Below are 19,934 nucleotides of genomic sequence, written 5' to 3'. Positions count from 1 at the left end.
GCAGTCCCACAGATCTTGGTCCCCAGCCACCAGTACTTCTCTTGGTGTGCCGTCCCCGCCTTACATAAGCACGTGTCTCATAACATCAGCCACACCCAGACCAAAGCTGTGACTGGTAAGGTCCATTTAACCACAGATACCTAGATAAGTGTTTGTGACTAGCATTACTATATTTCCCTGACAGCACAGCGTGTGAACATTGTGTAAGCAGCCACCCAGTAAGACCCTCAGACAGAACATGTGCTACCGACACCGAGGATTGCAGCCTGTGGTTCAAACAGGGTTGCCCCCACCTTCTACAGCAGTTCCTGCACCTCCTCCTCACCCCTCCATCTCACAAATGTCAACATCAGTTGCAAGCTGGAAGCTCTGCAGTACTGCCTCAGCCAAGTGGCAACAAGCTGTGCTGAAACTTTTGCTTAATTGACAAACTGCACACTGCCATGGAGTTGTAGGTCTAATGAACCAGACTAATTTGTGGCCATCACCCCCGAACCCACAACGAGGCATGGTCTTGTGTGACAATGGCCGTAACCTGGTGGCAACTCTGAAGCTTTGTAACCTCGCACACATACCATGTGTTAGGCGTCGAGTATCCCCCACTTCATAGGGGGAATCTCAAACCATGTTCTCTGCGGTCTCCCATTCCTCTGCAGCCGCAGAGATTCCTGCTCAGCAGAGATGTCACTCCAGGTGTCTTGCCCAGGCTGATGCTAGGTGTCAGGTTGCTCTTTCTGGCTCTGCTATAACTCCATGCTTGAGTCAGCAGTAAGTAGACGCTTCTGGGACTAAGTCCTATCTTTTGGGTACTGAGTATGCCTCTCACCGGAGGTCAGAGGTCACATGCGCAATTCCAGCTCCTGGAGTTTCGGCGTTTACTTTGTGCGGCACCGCGGTTCTGTGAAGGAACAGAATTCGCTCCTGTATACACCGGGTGACGCTAACCCGCGTGTGTTCACTTATTATTTGCCTTATACTTACTGCCATTACTAAGCAGCAGGTTTCCATCTCTGCACGGTGGACCCCGGGCTGCGAACGCACCTCATACCATCTTTATTATTTGGTGTATTCCGCCAGCCCTTAACATTATACTAGTGCCAAGGTCTGGCTATTAATGGCGGACGACGAGCGACTGCATAGGTACATCCAGCAGCTGGAGGGCAGGTTGGCAGCGCTAGAGCGTTAAACCTCAGCTGCGGATGTTAACTCGTTCGCTGTACAAGCAGCCACAGAGGCTGTCTCCCATGTCTCCACAGTCATCCTTGCCCTGACTTTGTCCCGTCTCCCGCTGCCCGAGAAGTGCATCCTGCAGGGGTTTCGTGAGCCAGTGCGCCATTCACCTAGAGTTGCTGGTCACATGATTCCCCTCTGAGCGGGCTAAGGTGGGATTCATCATCTCCCTCCTGTCGGGCATGGCCTTGGAGTGGGCCACCCCACTGTGGGAGCATGGTGATCTACTGGTACAGAGTGCCACTCATTTTCTGGTCACTCTGAAGCAGGTTTTTCTGGGACCTCGGGTCACGCACTACACCGCAGTTCAGTTGCTGGCATTAACTCAGGGCTCATCTTTGGTCAGCCAGTATGCCATCCTCTTCAGGACTCTGGTGTTGTGAATTCTCTTGATCTGACTTCTGAGTCGGGGCTACCTCTGGTGGTTACTGCAGGTAGTGGAGCTGGCCGGGTTGACAGAAGTCTGCCACCTGAAGACGATGATTGGAAGTCAGGGGTTACTGACTGGGAGGATATAAGTGAGCAGGCTTCCCTCAGATGCTGCTGGTGATTGGTTTCTTCCTGTGTATTTTGAGGTCTGCTGTCTCCTTCCTGATCCTGCATTTTTCAGTTAAGTTGTTAATTTGCTAATCCTTGTATCTGATCTGGTTTTGCCTCTTTCTGCTTTGCTGTGTGGGTTCAGCGTGCTCCCTGCTGGGGCAGTGCTGGACCCCGCTCCATATGTTACAGCTTGTGTCAGTTTGTTCAGTCCCCTGTTATATTAGTCTCTTTTGCTTTGCTGCCAGTTCACACCAGAATGCTGATATAGTGGGGGAGAGGTCGTGAGACCTGTGTTTTTTGTACATGAGATATGTTGGATTTTTTAGGGTTTTTGCATGATTGCAGAAAGTGTCATTCCTTTCCTATCCTATCTAGACAGTTTGGGCCCCATCATTCACTCAGTCTATTTTCTGCCTGTGTTTGTGCCTCATCTTGTCTCACCAACAATATATGTTTGGGGGCTGTCTATTTCTTTGGGGTGCTACTCCGGGGCAGTTTAGATTTCACCTTTCTTGTTTTAGGCTGTTGGTTCTCCGGCCGTGCCGAGGAATCTAGGGCATCGTAGGTACGCCCCACGGCTACTGCTTGCTGTGTTTTAGGATTAGGGGTCTGCAATCCGCTAAGTTACCAACCTTTCTGGTTTCCTGGTGGCCTAGCCTATTCCTACCATCCTCCTCGGTGACCTATTCATAACACTCTGGCCTCAGTGCTGGAGTGGCCAGATTAAGGTTCTCATACCTATATTCTGGAGAGGTCTAGCTGATCATGTCAAAGATGCCCTGGCCATCAGGGAGGTTTTCACTACTCTGGAGTAGCTCATTACTGTCTCCACCCACATTAACCTTTGTTTCACGGAGCGAGGGTTGGAGCGCTCCCAGTCCAGTCAGAGGTATAGGTTGGCACCAACTTTTGCTACACCGCTGGAGCCTCCCGGTCAGGCACCCAAGCCTCCAGAGGCCATGGAGGTGTCCCGAACGGGTTCCAAGTTCCGGTCCGCTCGGGTACCCATGGTCTGTTTCTGTTGTCGGCAGACTGGCCACCTTGCCAACCAGTGCCCACAGCGATCGGGAAACGCTCACGTCTAGTGGTTATCAGAGGGGGCCTACTAGACACAGCGACTTTCTCCTCCAAGCTCTCGTTTAAGGGGAGGCTGGAGTTCAAATCTTCCACTCTGATCGCAGAGGTTTGCGTGGACTCCGGGGCGGAGGGCAATTTCATGTCATCTGCCTTCGCTCAACAACACAAAATCCCCCTGGTCTTGCTACCCCAACCAGTGACTATCAGAGTGGTGAATGGTGCGATACTACCTTCCCAGATCACCCACCAGACTGCTCCACTGAGGCTCTCACTGTCTCCTTCTCATCATGAGACATTATCTCTCCTTGTAATTCCCGAAGGTATCGACCAGGTCCTCTTAGGGGTTCCCTGGTCACGATTTCACTCTCCTCATATAAAGTGGTCCTCAGGGAAATTCTCGGTTGGAGCAAGTCCTGTGAGGGTAGGTGTCTGAGGGACTGTGTAGAGGTTGCTAACACTGAGGTTCCCGCAGATCTCTCCTCGCTTCCCAAAACCTATGACCAGTATGCAGACATTTTCTCCAAGAACGCAGCGGAGACCCTTCCGCCGCACAGCCCTTACGACTGTCCTATTGACCTCTTGCCCGGTGCTGAGCCTCCTCAGGGCCGTGGCTATCCCCTATCTCTCCCAGAGACAGAGGCCATGTCTCAGTATATCAGGGAGAATCTGGCAAGAGGATTCATTAGGAAGTCGGTGTCACCGGCGGGAGCGGGATTCTTCTTTGTCCAAAAGAAGAATGGAGAATTACGTCCCTGCATTGATTACAGGGGTCTTAACACCATAATCGTTAAGAACAAGTATCCTCTGCCCTTGATATCTGAACTGTTTGATAGGTTACGAGGAGCAAGGATTTTTTCCAAGCTGGAACTGCGGGGAGCCTATAACCTGATACGTATTTGTGCGGGGGACGAATGGAAGATGGCCTTTAACACCAGGGATGGCCACTATGAGTATCTGGTCATGCCCTTCGGCCTCTGTAATGCCCCAGCCTTCTTCCAAGACTTTGTAAATTATGTCTTCCGGGATATGCTCTCCACCTCGGTGGTGGTCTATCTGGACAACATTCTTATCTTCTCTCCAGATTTGGCCTCACACAGGAGAGACGTTTGCAAGGTCTTCGACCAACTGCAAGCGAACTCCCTCTACGGCAAGTTGGAGAAGTGCCAGTTTGAGCAGGAGTCCTTGCCTTTCCTGGGCTATATCATCTCGGCCCAGGGTTTGGCTATGGATCCTGCCAAATTGCAGGCAGTAATGGACTGGCAAGAACCCCACTCCCTTAAGGCAGTGCAGCGCTTTTTGGGTTCGTTAACTATTATCGCCAGTTCATTCCCCACTTCTCCACCTTGGTGGCTCCATTGGTGTCCCTCACCAAGAAGGGAGCCAATCCTAAGGTATGGTTGGAACAGGTCTCCGAGGCCTTCTCCACCATCAAGACACATTTTGCTGGCGCCTCCACCGTCCCGATGTGGATAAACCATTTATCCTGTAGGTAGATGCCTCGTCCGTCGGTGCAGGAACGGTCCTTTATCAGAAGGACTCTCAAGGTCGGAAGCATCCCTGCTTCTTCTTCTCTAAGACCTTTTCACCGGCTTAGAGGAACTATTCCATCGGGGACAGGGCGTTGTAGCCAATGAAGTTGGCCTTTTCTGAGTGGAGATACCTCCTGGAGGGTGCGCGGTTCCCCTTCCAGGTGTACAACATCCATAAAAACCTTGTATATCTGCAAATGCCCCAGGGGATGAATTCTCGCCAGGCTAGATGGTCACTGTTTTTCTCCCGCTTCCGTTTCACCCTTCACTATCTGTCCGGTGAAAGGAACGTCCGGGCCGATGCTCTCTCGCTCCGTGGTGTCCTTGGAGGAGGAGACTGAGCCTCGGCTAATCGTCCTATCCAGCTTGAGGACTATGCCTCTGGTCGCTCTTGAATCGGTGTCCCGGGCAAGAACTTTGTCCCCACCAATCTGCGACCAGAGGTTCTCTCTTGGGCCCACGCATCTAGGGTGGGAGGTTACTTTGGAATGAAGTGGACCACCGAACTCCTGGCGAGGACATATTGGTGGCCGCACATGGCACGGGACATGGGAGATTACATTCGGGCATGGGTCTCCTGCGCCCAGAACAGGCCTTCTTGACAGAGGCATGTCGGGCTACTTTACCCCCTGTCGGTGGCGGACAGACCTTGGGAGTAGAGTTGAGCGAAACGGGTCGAAAAAATTCAAAAGTCGACGACTTTTGGCAAAGTCGCGTTTCATGAAACGAAACCCGACCCTAGGATGAGGTCGGCCATGAGGTCGGCGACTTACGCGCCAAAGTCGCGTTTCAAAAGTTTGTTTCGCGCTCTTTTTCAGCCAATCAGGATCCACGGACACTGTGGGCAACGTGATGACATAGGCACGGGTCACCACCATCTTTCAGAAGGGCATGCAAGTGATTGGCTTGCTTTGGTGGGCGTCACAGGGGGTATAAAAGGGCGTGCACGCCGACCGCCATCTTACTTCTGCCGATCTTAGCATAGGGAGAGGTTGCTGCTGATTCTGTAGGGAGAGCGTTAGGCAGGGAAGAAGACAAAAAAACTGCTTCTGCTGCTAGCGATTTGGCCTGCACAACACACCAGTCACTGTGTGTGCAGTGCAAGGGGAGGCTATATAGTGGTGTATCAGTGGTGTTGGTTGTTGGGCTGCCTTCTAAGGCTTCCTGACAGGCTGGCATTGATGTTTACCCACTGCTCCGCAAACTGCTTTTTTAAAAGCAATCCAATCTCCATTATCCTCTAGTCACTTTGGTCACAGCTGCGCCATCGAGCCTCTCACATAGCGCTCAGATATTCATTGGGCCTCAAACTGCTTAAGCAATCCCAATTTTTTTTTTTTGTCCTGCTGAGAAGAAAAAAAAACTGCTTCTGCTGCTGATAGCAATTTGGCCTGCACAACACACCAGTCACTGTGTGTGCAGTGCAAGGGGAGGCTATATAGTGGTGTATCAGTGGTGTTGGTTGTTGGGCTGCCTTTTAAGGCTTCCTGACAGGCTGGCATTGCTGTTTACCCACTGCTCAGCAAACTGCTTTTTTAAAAGCAATCCAATCTCCCTTATCCTCTAGTCACTTTGGTCACAGCTGTGCCATCGAGCCTGTCACATAGTGCTCAGATATTCATTGGGCCTCACACAATCCAAAAGTGTCCAGTGTCCAAAAGTGTGTGCAGATATTCAAAATCTCCCTTATCCACTAGTCACTTTTGTCACAGCAGTGCCATCGAGCCTGTCACATAGCGCTGAGATATCAGTGGGCCTCACACAATCCAAAAGTGTCCAGTGTCCAAAAGTGTGTGCAGATATTCAAAATCTCCCTTATCCTCTAGTCACTTAGGTCACAGCAGTGCCATCGAGCCTGTCACATAGCACTGAGATAACAGTGGGCCTCACACAATCCAAAAGTGTCCACTGTCCAAAAGTGTGTGCAGATATTCAAAATCTCCCTTATCCTCTAGTCAGTTTTGTCACAGCAGTGCCATCGAGCCTGTCACATAGCGCTGAGATATCAGTGGGCCTCACACAATCCAAAAGTGTCCAGTGTCCAAAAGTGTGTGCAGATATTCAAAATCTCCCTTATCCTCTAGTCACTTTTGTCACAGCAGTGCCATCGAGCCTGTCACATAGCGCTGAGATATCAGTGGGCCTCACACAATCCAAAAGTGTCCAGTGTCCAAAAGTGTGTGCAGATATTCAAAATCTCCCTTATCCTCTAGTCACTTAGGTCACAGCAGTGCCATCGAGCCTGTCACATAGCGCTGAGATATCAGTGGGCCTCACACAATCCAAAAGTGTCCAGTGTCCAAAAGTGTGTGCAGATATTCAAAATCTCCCTTATCCTCTAGTCACTTAGGTCACAGCAGTGCCATCGAGCCTGTCACATAGCGCTGAGATAACAGTGGGCCTCACACAATCCAAAAGTGTCCACTGTCCAAAAGTGTGTGCAGATATTCAAAATCTCCCTTATCCTCTAGTCACTTTTGTCACAGCAGTGCCATCGAGCCTGTCACATAGCGCTGAGATATCAGTGGGCCTCACACAATCCAAAAGTGTCCAGTGTCCAAAAGTGAGTGCAGATATTCAAAATCTCCCCTGTCCTATAGACACCTTGTACCTTGTTTTACATTACTATATAGTTTGTTGGATTTTGTCTACATTTCTACCAAAAATGAGGAAGGCTGGTGGAAGAGGCCGTGAAATTGGGCGGGGGTTGGCAGCTGGTAATGATGGTGTTGGTGGTGGATCTGATGGTAGTGGCAAGAGCAAAATAGGACCGAATGCAGGAGGTGCTGACCCTGCGTCATCGTCTGGCTACATAAGGCCTCGAACGCTTAGTTTTCTAGGAGTTGGCAAACCGCTTTTAAAGCCAGAGCATCAGGAAAAAGTTTTGTCTTACATTGCTGACTCAGCCTCCAGCTCTATCGCCTCCTCTTCTTCAGTTGTAAAAAGTAAAAGCACTGAGTCGTCATTGGAGGCTCATGTTCATGAACCACACCTTTCCTTGTGTCCTTCACCCCAACCAAGATTGAAGGATGACGCAGGCCATACTACTGATTACTCCATGGAGCTGTTTTCACATACCATGCCTGGATTATCAAGTGAAATGGTGAATTACCCAGGCCAAGATGAATCTGACATGGAGTGCACTGATGCACAGCCGCTGATGGATGATTCTGCTGGTACATTCACTCAGAGCACTACATTGTCCTCGCAGTGTACAGAGCCAGATTCTGACCCTGATGAGACTCAGGTGCCCCTTCCGGCACACTATACCACCATACACGGTGACACAGAGGAAGGTGCACATGACATAGAAGAGGAGGTGATGGATGACCCAGTTGTTGACCCAGATTGGCATCCATTGGGGGAAGAGGGTGCTGCTTCCAATAGCTCAGATGAGGAGCATCCAGAGCAGACATCGACATCGCAACAGCTGTTATCTGGCAGGCCCGGAGCACTCCAAAGACAGGTTCCAAACATCAAAAGAGTTGCTGGACAGCTTGTCCAGAGGGTCAAAAGATCACAGCGTGCTAGGCCGCAAAATGTCTGCCAAAGTAGGAAGAGTGCAGTGTGGCACTTTTTTGAACAAAATCCTCATGATCAGGCCAAGGTTATCTGTAAGAAGTGCGCAAAGACCTTTAGCCGAGGGAAAAATCTGAAAAATTTGAATACCAGTTGCATGCTTAGACATTTAACCAGCATGCACTTGCAAGCGTGGACACAACACCAAACCTCAAGTGCCACATGTGCAACTGATCACAACGAAGGTAGTCAGCAACGCTACATTGTTTCCCCCACTGTAAGCCCACCGGTTAGCACAGCACCAAATGTTGAGGTGTCGTTGCAAGAACACAGCAGTCAGGGAATCCCACTGTTATATCAACGAAAGACTGATTCTAGGCCATCAGAAAGAACACCAACTCCATCACCATCATCAACCCTCTCTCAGTCCGCCCTGTCCACCGCTACTTCCACCATATGTAGCTCTCAAGTCCAGCTCACCCTCCCAGACACTATGAGTAGGTCAAGAAAGTACTCAGTCTCTCATCCGCGTACACTGGGTTTGAACGCCCACATTGCCAAACTAATCTCGTTTGAGATGATGCCCTTTCGGTTGGTGGAAAGCACAGCTTTCCGCGAACTCATGGCCTATGCAGTACCACGCTATGACCTACCCAGTCGCCACTTCTTCTCTCGCAAAGCCATCCCAGCCTTCCACCATCATGTGAAAGACCGCATTGTCCATGCACTCAAGCAGTCAGTGAGCGGAAAGGTGCACCTCACAACTGATGCATGGTCCAGTCGGCATGGCCAGGGCCGTTACGTGTCCATCACTGCGCACTGGGTTAATTTGGTGGATGCAGGGTCCACAGGGGACAGCGGTGGTGGGACAGTGCTGCCTAGCTCACGGTATAGGAAACAGTTGGCTGTAGGCATTCGACCCTCCTCCTCCTCCTCCTCCAGAAGCGAAAGCTCGTCCACAGAGCGCAGTCATACGAGCACTCCATCTGCAGCTGCCACTGTTGCACACGATGTGTCCCCCTATCGAGCAGCTAGTGGAAAGCGTCAGCAGGCTGTGTTGCAGATGATGTGTTTGGGCGACAGACACACCGCCGAGGTGCTGGCCGAGTACTTGAAGCGACAAACTGAGTCATGGCTGGGCAGTGTACATCTTGAGGCAGGCAAGGTAGTTAGTGATAACGGCCGTAATTTTGTGGCAGCCATAGCCCTTTCAAAACTCAGCCACATACCTTGCTTGGCTCACACCTTGAACCTGGTGGTGCAGTGCTTCCTCAAAAATTATCCGGAGTTAACAGCCCTGCTCCATAAGGTGCGAAAACTGTGAGCGCACATCCGCCGGTCGCCTGTACACTCCGTTCGTATGCAGAAGCTGCAGCGATTGCTCCACCTTCCCAACCACCGCCTCATTATCGACATTGCAACAAGGTGGAACTCCACCCTGCACATGGTGGAGCGGCTGTGCGAGCAGAGGCAGGCCATAATGCATTTGTGGGAGGATACACGGCCAGGCACTTTGAGAGCAGACATGGAGTTGACAGGTGTGCAGTGGTCGAAGCTGAAAGACCTTTGTAAAGTCCTTCAGTGTTTTGAGGAATGCACACGGCTGGTAAGCGCAGACGACGCCATCCTAAGCATGAGCATCCCACTTATGCGTCTGCTCATGCAAACTTTGACGCACCTTAAGGAGCAGGCGTCTGCAGCCAATGTTGATGAGGAGGAAGAGGAGGAGGGAATCCTTGATGACATTCAGCCATTGTCTGCTCAGGGACCTCTCCTGGACGAGGTGGAGGAAGAAGAGGAGGAGGAGGATGATGATGGGGATGATTACTTAGGGGAGGAGGATGCATCTCGTGGGGCAAGTGAAAATGTTGGCGTGGCAAGGTCTGGTACAGGGTTTGTGCGTGACTGGAGGGATGTGGATTTGCCAGAAAGTGCTCCTCCACCCAGCACTCGCAGTGCATCATTGACACCGGGAACATTGGCCCACATGTCAGATTATGCCTTGCGGATCCTAAAAAGGGACCCCTGCATTGCCAAAATGATGAACGATGACGACTACTGGTTGGCCAGCATCCTGGATCCACGCTATAAAGGCAAATTACAAAACATCATGCCACAGGAGAACCTTGACCTAATATTGGCTAATAAACAAGCAACTCTGGTAAATCGGTTGCTTGAGGCATTCCCAGCACACAGCAGCGGTGATGGTTCTCACACGAGCCTTACGGGCCGGGGGCAGCTTGGCAGAGGTGTTCGTGGTGCACACAGCAGAAGTGGCATTGGAGACAGGGGTTTCATGACAATGTTGTGGACTGATTTTTCAAGTACCGCTTACACAACTGGTAATACTGCATCGATGGAAAGTGACAGGAGACAGCAGTTGTCAACTATGGTTACAAACTACTTTTCCTCCCATATCGATGTTCTCCCACACAGGTCATTCCCCTTTGACTATTGGGACGCTAAACTGGACACCTGGCCTGAATTGGCCCAATATGCCTTACAGGAGCTCGCTTGCCCAGCTGCAAGTGTGCTATCGGAAAGAGTCTTCAGTGCAGCTGGATCAATCCTGACAGAAAAAAGGACCCGTCTGTCAACCCAAAATGTGGATGATCTAACCTTCATTAAAATGAACCACGCATGGGTTTCCAAGGATTTTGTCCCACCTTCCCCTGATGACACATAGGGTGACAGAAAAATGGCTTGCTTTGGTCCACCTCTTCCTGGTATTTCACCTATTTCGCCTTTTGCATCAGCTGAATGTCCAACATCAACATATGCCACTTTCTAAAACTCCCTAACTGTGCTGCCTCCCCCCCCATGGCCGGGGTCACCACCTAGCGCACGACACCGTGCGAGTGCCGTTGCCCTGGACAGGTGGGTAGGCCAACTCTTGGGCGCGGGCACTGGCACAGGGTCCCTCATAGTGCAATCAAGTGTCTCTGACGGTGGTGGTGCACACCCGCCGTCAGACACACCGCTGTACTATGAGGGGCCCAGTGCCAGTACCGACGCCCACGAGTGGGCCCCCCTTGCTTGGGCAGGGCACCAGCATTTGCAATCTTTACCTCTCCCTGCTCCTCCGCTGTGTAATCTGGGCCGTCAAATCCATACTGTGCCTGACACCGTCTGAGCCTGCCTCCTGATGTATAGACATATATTTTGAATGTGTACGCTATCCATACATGTTATCCGGGGATACGGTACCCTTTCTAACCTTTGTGCAATCACGTGCAATCCATCCTGGGCCTAACACCATCTGAGCCTGCCTCATGCTGTATAGACATATATTTTGAATGTGTACGCTATCCATACATGTTATCCGGTGATACGGTACCCTTTCTAACCTTTGTGCAATCACGTGCAATCCATACTGGGCCTAACACCGTCTGAGCCTGCCTCATGCTGTATATACATATATTTTGAATGTGTACGCTATCCATACATGTTATCCGGGGATACGGTACCCTTTCTAACCTTTGTGCAATCACGTGCAATCCATACTGGGCCTAACACCGTCTGAGCCTGCCTCCTGAGACATATATTTTGAATGTGTACGCTATCCATACATGTTATCCAGGGATACGGTACCCTTTCTAACCTTTGTGCAATCACGTGCAATCCATACTGGGCCTAACACCGTCTGAGCCTGCCTCATGCTGTATAGACATATATTTTGATTGTGTACGCTATCCATACATGTTATCCGGGGATACGGTACCCTTTCTAACCTTTGTGCAATCACGTGCAATCCATACTGGGCCTAACACCGTCTGAGCCTGCCTCCTGAGACATATATTTTGAATGTGTACGCTATCCATACATGTTATCTGGGGATACGGTACCCTTTCTCACCTTTGTGCAATCACGTGTAATCCATACTGGGCGTGAGAACGGCTGGCGAGCTGTTAAGCAAGCTACAGCACCTGTCCAGACAAGTACAGGGATTCCCTAGCGAGGAGACTTATTTGATTGTTTTCAATGTTGGGACAGCAATTTTTGGGGAGCACTATACTCTGGAGAATGATAGATGGGGCCCACCATACACTGGAACATTCCAAAGGTGGACATCAGACACTGGAGCAGCATTTACAGGGCCCATTATACACTAGAGCATTAGAAATGGGGCCCATTATGTTTGGAGCATTATTTGGGCCCATAAGACAGTGGAGCTTCATCCATGGGGACCAACATATACTGTAGCATTATGTGGAGCTCATCATATACTGTTTCAAACATTATATGGGACCAATGATTCTGTATGGAGAAATAGATGGGCCTCGTCATGAGATATAAAAAGTGAGGTATTTTTCATTGGACTATACCGCTATTTCTCTGCCGTATCGGAGCATGATGAGTTGTGGTATGTGTTAAAGGGGCGCTCTTTCGCCCAGGGCACATGAAAACCTGGAGCCAGCCCTCCCCCCCCACAGTTTGTAGCCAAATAACCCCCATTTTACAGTGCGTAACTTGTATTATGAAGTTAATTAAGGTTGACAAGCTTAAGAAAGAAGAATTGATGCTTTTGGCATTCAAATGGGCACTGTAGGTGTGTTTCCTGTCCTCCTCTCACTGCCGACTTTTATTCCCCATTGACTTACATTGGGTTTCGTGTTTCGGGACGACCCCGACTTTTCCCTATAATCGGACGATCTTGCTCGACCCGACTTTTGCAAAAGTCGGGTTTCACGAAACGAAACGCGACCCTAAAAAACCAAAAGTCGCTCAACTCTACTTGGGAGATTGTCGGCATGGAATTTGTGGTCGGTCTGCCCAAGTCCAGTGGCAGCACGGTCGTCTGGGTTGTCACCGATCATTTTTCTAAAATGGTGCACCTGGTACCACTCTCGCGGCTACCTTCTGCATGAGGCCTGGCAGCGTTGTTCATAAAACACGTCTTTCGCTTGTAAGGTATGCTGGACAAGATACTCAGTGACCGGGGCCCCCAGTTTCGGTTCTGGAGAGAGCTCTTTAGTCTGCTCAGTATTAAGCTAAATCTCTCCTCGGTCTATCACCCCGAGACAAATGGGTTGCTTGAGAGAGCCAATCAGACCCTGGTCACATACCTACGACATTTTGTCTCGGCCAGGAAGGATGACTGGGCATCCTTGCTACCATGGGCGGAATTTGCTTTGGTCAGACGCCGTTCCTCCTTAACTACGGCCAGCATCCGTGTGTCGCTGTCCCTATGCCCGTGTCATCCACTCTTTCCAGGGTGGGAGACTGGGCGGTGGAGGCTCGTGACATTTGGGACCCCATCCAGGCCAGCACATTTGCCATCCAGGCATCTTAAGGAGAAAAATGAGGGCTTCCGCCGACATGCATCGGCGGCCCGCTCAGACTTTTGCTCCTGGCGACTTAGTGTGGCGCTCTGCCCGTAATATCGGGCTGCGGGTTGAGTCCACAAAGCTTGCACCTCGCTACATTGGCCCCTTCAAGGTCCTTGAGCAGATCAATCCAGTGGTCTACCGCCAGGCCCTTAAACCACACTTGGCCATCTCTGACACCTTCCACGTTTCCCTCCTTAAGCCTGTTCACTTGTCCCGGTTCTCCGAGTCATCTGCCAGGACATCAGACTTGTCTTCGAATGAGTTTAAGGTCAATGCCATCGTGACATGCAGGGTGGTGCATGGTAAAAAGTTTTATTTGATGGACTGGAAGGGTCATGGTCCAGAGGCTCGGACCTTGGAGCCAGTGGAGAACATCCACGCTCTGCTTCTCATTGCGGCATTTGAGCGTAGCGAGGCTCAGAGAGGAGGGGGGGTAATGTTAGGCATCGAGTTTCCCCCACTGCACAGGGGGAATCTCAAGCCATGTTCTCTGTGGTCTTCCATTCCTTTGCAGCCGCAGAGATTCCTGCTCTGCAGAGACATCGCTCCAGGCGTCTTGCCCAGGCTTATAATGTGTGTCTGGTTTCTCTTTCTGGCTCTGCTATAACTCCATGCTTGAGTCAGCAGTAAGTAGATGCTTCTGGGACTAAGTCCTATCTTTTGGGCACTGAGCATACCCGTGGGACGATCTCTCATTGGAGGTCAGAGGTCACATGTGCAGGTCTCGCTCCTGCTTGGATTGGTCCACCACTGGGAAGGTCCTGGTAGGACGCCGCTATAAAAATGTCACATGGCTGCTCGGCTATGTGCTAGTATAGACTCTTGTGGCTTATGTTGTGTATGATGATGGATGCTTGTTACCGCAAATGACTCATTATGAAACCCCTACCATTGGTGGTGTATGTTGCTAGGGTCTAGTGGTCAGAGTCAGCGCCTGCCAGTGGCTAGGCTATATGCCACAGAGCATTTCAGTCCTCTGAACTTGCTAGCGTCTGACTGTGCCTCCCTGCTCAGGGCGCTGTCGTAACACACCAGATAGCAGTAGCCGCCAGTGGGGCGCCGTATGCAACTCTAACGCTTTCCTCCCCACTCTGGGTGGTTAGTGGCATTCGCCAGAGTGGTGCAGTGCACACTGGAGTGTTATCTTTCCTTCGGTCTCTTGCTGGCTCTGCTGCAGCGGCACCGAGCGCTAGTGGACTAGGGGGACTCTCACTCCGTGTCCTTGGGGCAGAGGCCTGTGTCCGTATCCTAGCGCTCATTCAGCCGAGCCCTGTGAGCTTAACAGGTTGTGGTGTTTACTTTGTGCAGCACTGCGGTTCTGTGAAGGAACAGAACTCGCTAATGTACATACCGGGTGACGCTAATCTGCATGTGTTCACTTATTATTTGCCGTATACTCACCGCCATTACTAAGCAGCAGGTTTCCATCTCTGCACGGTGGACCCCGGGTTGCAAACACACCTCATACCATCTTTATTATTTGGTGCATTCCGCCAGCCCTTAACACCATGCCTGGCACATGTGCTCAACTTAGTGGTTCAGCGGTTTCTCAAAACTTACCCACATCCGCTTGAGCTACTTGTGAAAGTACGATTAAAGAAGAGAAAAAAGCACCACCAGAAAAATGCACATGAAAAATATAAACCACAACAATTTTATTGGCACTCAATACAATTAAAACACACTTAAAACCATAGAACTGTGTCCACAGAGAAAAATTAATACAACAACAACCCACATGCATGAGAGTAGATAATAAATGACCCTCAACTAACCCCTCTCCTAGTGGCTCATGAGTAGTGTTGAGCGATACCATCTGATATCCAGAAATATCGGATCAGATTGGATCGGCCCGATACACAAAAAGTATCGGGTATCGCCGATTCCGATACCGGAAGTCCAATTCAAGTCAATGGGACAGAAATATCAGATTTAGAAAAAACCCTTTCTTTCTTTGTACATCAAGTTCGGGAGGGGGGAAGAGTGTGGGCGGTGCGTGGGCGGACACTGTGCGTGTCTGTGGGCGGGCTCCTCGGGGGTCTGTACAGGCCTAACGGGGGTCTGTGCCAGCTGCCAGTGGTCTGTACGGGCCTGCCGGGGGTCTGTGTGTGTTTGCAGACATCGTCCGATGGGACTACAAGTCCCATCGGGCGATGCCTGCCACAATGACAGTGATTGACACATTAGCCAATGATGGGACAGTAGAAGTCCCATCATCCGGCTAATGTGTTGAAATAAAAAAAAACAAAAAAAAACACATACATACCACATACAGTACATATAACAGAGTACATAGTCCCTAGTCTCACTTTATGGCAAAAGCTTGGGAACTTTCTCACACAGCAATGCCAAAAGTGAGACTAGGGACTATTTTTTTTTTTTTTTTTTTTACAGTGGCGGAGGAATACTGTGCGGAAGGATACTTACCTCCCATCATTGGATTCCTGGAGCCCTTAGAGAACGGTCGCATCAGCTGATGCTGCTGTTCTCCACGGGAGATCGGCGTGGGACACTCACTTGTGGATTTCTGCTGATCAGGGAGTATTTGATGGTTTGTTTTTTTTCATATTTTTTTCACAGATGACACTGGCTTCGGGAATCAAAGTGACAAGTAATGGTGAGTATGTATTATATGAATGTATTGTATGTAGTATAGCTGTAGCATGTTTTATGTATGTTGTATGTATGTATGTATGCTGTATGAATGTAGTATATCTGTAGCATGTTTCATGTATGTATGCTGTATGAATGTAGTATATATGTATGCATGTAGTATATCTGTAGCATGTTTTATGGATGTTGTATGTATGAATGTAGTATATGTATGAATGTAGTATGTATGTATGTTTTTTCTTTTTTATACATTCAACACATTAGCCGGATGATGGGACTACTACTGTCCCATCATTGGCTAATGTGTCAATCACTGTCATTGTAGCAGGCAACGCCCGATGGGACTTGTAGTCCCAACGGACGATGCCTGCGCACACACACAGACCCCCAGCAGGCCCGTACAGACCGCCAGCAGCCGGCACAGACCCCCCGGCAGGCCCGCACAGACCGCCCTGCAGGCCGCACAGACCGCGCATCATGATGCGCACAGACCACGCATCATGATGACATCATTTCAGCAGCCAATCACAGCAACAACAGTGGCTCATTGCATTATGGGAACTTCCAATTCCGGTATTCGATATTGAAAAAATATCGGTACTCGATATCGGAATTCCGATAAAGCGAATATCGGCCGATACCCGATATTTGCAGTATCGGAATGCTCAACACTACTCATGAGGCTAAAGCAATACATTATAAATATAACCTGTCCAACAGGACCTGGAAGGCTTGATAGAATAATAATCCCAAAGGGAGAATAATAATGGAGAGCAAAGAAAAATATATATATGGACCGTCTCACCAGTCTAATAACCGATGGACTATATGAACCCAGAAGGAAAGCTCAAACAATGCAAACACATAGAAAAAAAAAGCCCCAGTGTCAGCATATTACCAGAAGAGGGTCAGAAATCTAAGTGGACAGCTGACATAACCCCACACATATCGCCCCCTCAAGTGAGGCTTCGTCAGGGGAAGTGAGACACATTATGGCCAATCGACCTTAAATACAGTGAAAGTAATTATTTAATAACCCACCGATGTGTAGCACGCCAGCAGCCCAGGGTCAGGATACCACCAGAAGTAACACACATGACTGCTGTAATCACAGTAGGTGTAGCAGGAAACCCATGTCACGTGGGGCATGAAGACGTTATTGTGCATAAACAATTAGGATAAACTGCACATGGCCATTCTGAACAGCAGAAGCAATGAAGTGTGAGAGCTCCTGCATAAACACAGGAAGCATGGAGTCAGTGTGCCTGTGCAGAGCAGATTGCCACAGCACCTGTGTGAGATGGCAGGGAGAGGAGGCCCCCTTGTGTATCCAAAGTGAACTGCGCATGACTGCACAAGATAAGCCAAAGGGGTGAGGGAATCAGCCCGGCTTTAATATAAGGCTGAGTGCACACGTACTTTTTTGCTTTGCGGATTTTTCCGCGCAGAATTGAAGAAATCCGCACGTCAAATGACCTGCATTTTTCCTGCGGTTTTTGTGCAGTTTTCCACTGCGGTTTTCCCCCTGCGGATTTGAAGACCGCACAAAAGAAGTGACATGCTGCGGATTTTGTACCGCAGGAAAACCGCGCGGAAAAATCTGCAGCGTCTGCACAGCGTTTTTTTTTTCCATTGATTTAAATGCTACTGTATATCACAATGTGGATATGCAATGTTTCTGTGCGGTAAAATCTGCTGCGGATCCGCTGGATATCTGCATCGTGTGCACACAGCCTAAGGGTGTGTGCACACGCTGCGGATTTTGCTGCGGAATGATCCGTGCGGATTTTGCAAAATCCGCAGATAAATCCGCAGGTCAAAAGACCTGCGGTTTATCTGCGGTTTTGCCCTGCAGTTTATCATCTCTACAATGGAGGAGATGGTAAAACGCAGCGGAATCTGCAGAAAGAATTGACATGTCATTTCTTTCTGCTGATTGAAAACCGCAGCAAATCCGCACGGAAAATTCCGCAGCGTCTGCACAGCGGTTTTCAATTCCCATAGGCTATAAAGGTACTGTGCAACGCAGCTAATTCTGCTGCGGATCCGCAGGGCCAAAACCGCAGTGGATCTGCAGCAGAATCCGCAGCGTGTGCACACACCCTAAGAATGTAGGACATCAAAATGCCTGCATGTGATAATCCGCAGGCCCCAATATGCCTACGTGAAGTTGAACACAGGCAGATCTCCCCAACGGGAAAAAGGGCAGAGAGTTGCAGCTGGGTGGACAGATGCTGGCATGGCATAAGTATAGGGACTTAACCCCTTCTGTGCCAATGTTTAATGCATTAAATAGCAGATGGCCACCAAAGTGACCAAAACTATATAATATGAGAAGGTTCTAGCCGTGCCAAGTTAAAGCATGCGATGTCGATAAGCCTGCAAAATAAATAAATAAATAAATATAATGCAGGCACTCCACCCAAATGCGGCGAAAAATATCAAATGAAAAAACAATCACCACCGGGCACAATAGCGCCATCTAGAAAAAAAACAAAACACATATCAGAAGAGATAAAGTGCACAGATGATGGTAAACCCACAAATGTGGTAAAAAGATCACACTTAGGATGCTAGTCACATATAAACTTAAAGCCGTACACCATATATGAACATACATGTGCATACAACCCCCAGGGGAAGGCAGCCATACCTTACATGCACAGATGAAACACCTCATTTGGGACTTGATTCTTTAATCCGGTTTCATGGCTTCTAATTCATTTTTGGACATTCTGATCAATATATTGGTGAAATCTTGCTTGGGAGCTCCTGCCCCTTCTTGGTATTGATGATGGGATATCATTGGCGATGTCTTTTTCACTTCACATTGTTATCAGCTATTGTTTCTACTTGTGGTTTATAGGCCCTTGTTGGCTCACACTATACATGTGGGGATTTCTTCTATGGCTCATTCTATGGTGGGGTAGGGGTTGTAGATTGGCTCATGGGGCTTAGGGGTCCTCATTGGTTTATGGGGACGCATACATGCATATTTTTCCATATGGATTCCTTAGGATGTTTTGCACAGGGGGTATTCCATTGTGGGTCAGTATGAATGGCTCTTTCAGGGCCATTTTCTGTCATTCATGGGCGAATTTTCAAATGTGCCTTTCAGGGCTTTTTTTTGTGCTTTGTACATTATTTATATTCATATTAAATATGTATATTTATACTAATATCGTGATGTTTATGGTAACTTGTTAATTATACGGTAATAATAAAATTTACTTGAAGCATTTATAAATCCAGATCTGCCTGTGATTCCACAAACTTGTGTCTTTTTTATTGCATGCGTGATTCATCTGTGCATGATAGGTATGGTTGCCTTCCCCTGGGGGTTGTATGCACATGTATGTTCATGTATGGTGTACGGCTTTAAGATTATATGTGACTAGTATCCTAAGTACAAGTCTCCTCTGAAATGTAAAGTGCTGCGGAATATGTCGGCGCTATAGAAATAAAATTTATTATTATTATTGTGATCTTTTTACCACATTTGTGGGTTTACCATCATCTGTGCACTTTATTTCTTCTGATATGGTTTTTTTTTTTTGTTTTGTTTCCAGATGGCGCTATTGTGCCCGGTGGTGATTGTTTTTTCATTTGATATTTTTCGCCGCATTTGGGTGGAGTGCCTGCGTTATATTTATTTCTTTATTTATTTTGCAGGCTTATCGACATCGCATGCTTTAAGGCTGTGTGCACAAGCTGCGGATTTTGCTGCGGTGTACAGTACCATGATTCCCTATGGGAATCAAAAACCACAATGCAGACGGTGCAGAATTTTCCGCGCTGAATTATCTGCGGTTTTCAATCCGCAGAAAGAATTGACATGTCAATTCTTTCTGCGGATTCTGCTGCGGTTTGCCATCTCCTCCATTGAGGAGATGAAAAACCGCAGGGCAAAACCGCAGAGCAATCCGCAGGTCTTTTGACCTGCGGTTTCACCTGCGGATTTTACAAAATCTGCGCGGATGAAGCCGCACCTAATCCGCAGCGTGTGCACACAGCCATACTTGGCACGGCTAGAACCTTCTCATATTATATAGGTTTGGTCACTTTGGTGGCCATCTGCTATTTAATGCATTATACC

General features: G+C 48.9%; 1 protein-coding gene across 1 annotated transcript in view; it reads right to left on the bottom strand.

Moving 5' to 3' along the window:
• ANKRD33B (ankyrin repeat domain 33B) overlaps nt 1-19,934 on the bottom strand; it is a 1,334,158-nt gene that overhangs the window by 526,742 nt on the left and 787,482 nt on the right. The gene's annotated exons all lie outside the window — the stretch shown is intronic.

The sequence above is a fragment of the Dendrobates tinctorius genome, unplaced genomic scaffold (genome assembly GCF_039654945.1).
Source record: "Dendrobates tinctorius isolate UK_male_01 unplaced genomic scaffold, ASM3965494v1 ptg000100l, whole genome shotgun sequence".
Lineage (NCBI taxonomy): Eukaryota > Metazoa > Chordata > Amphibia > Anura > Dendrobatidae > Dendrobates > Dendrobates tinctorius.
This window is presented reverse-complemented; position numbering and strand designations above follow the sequence as displayed.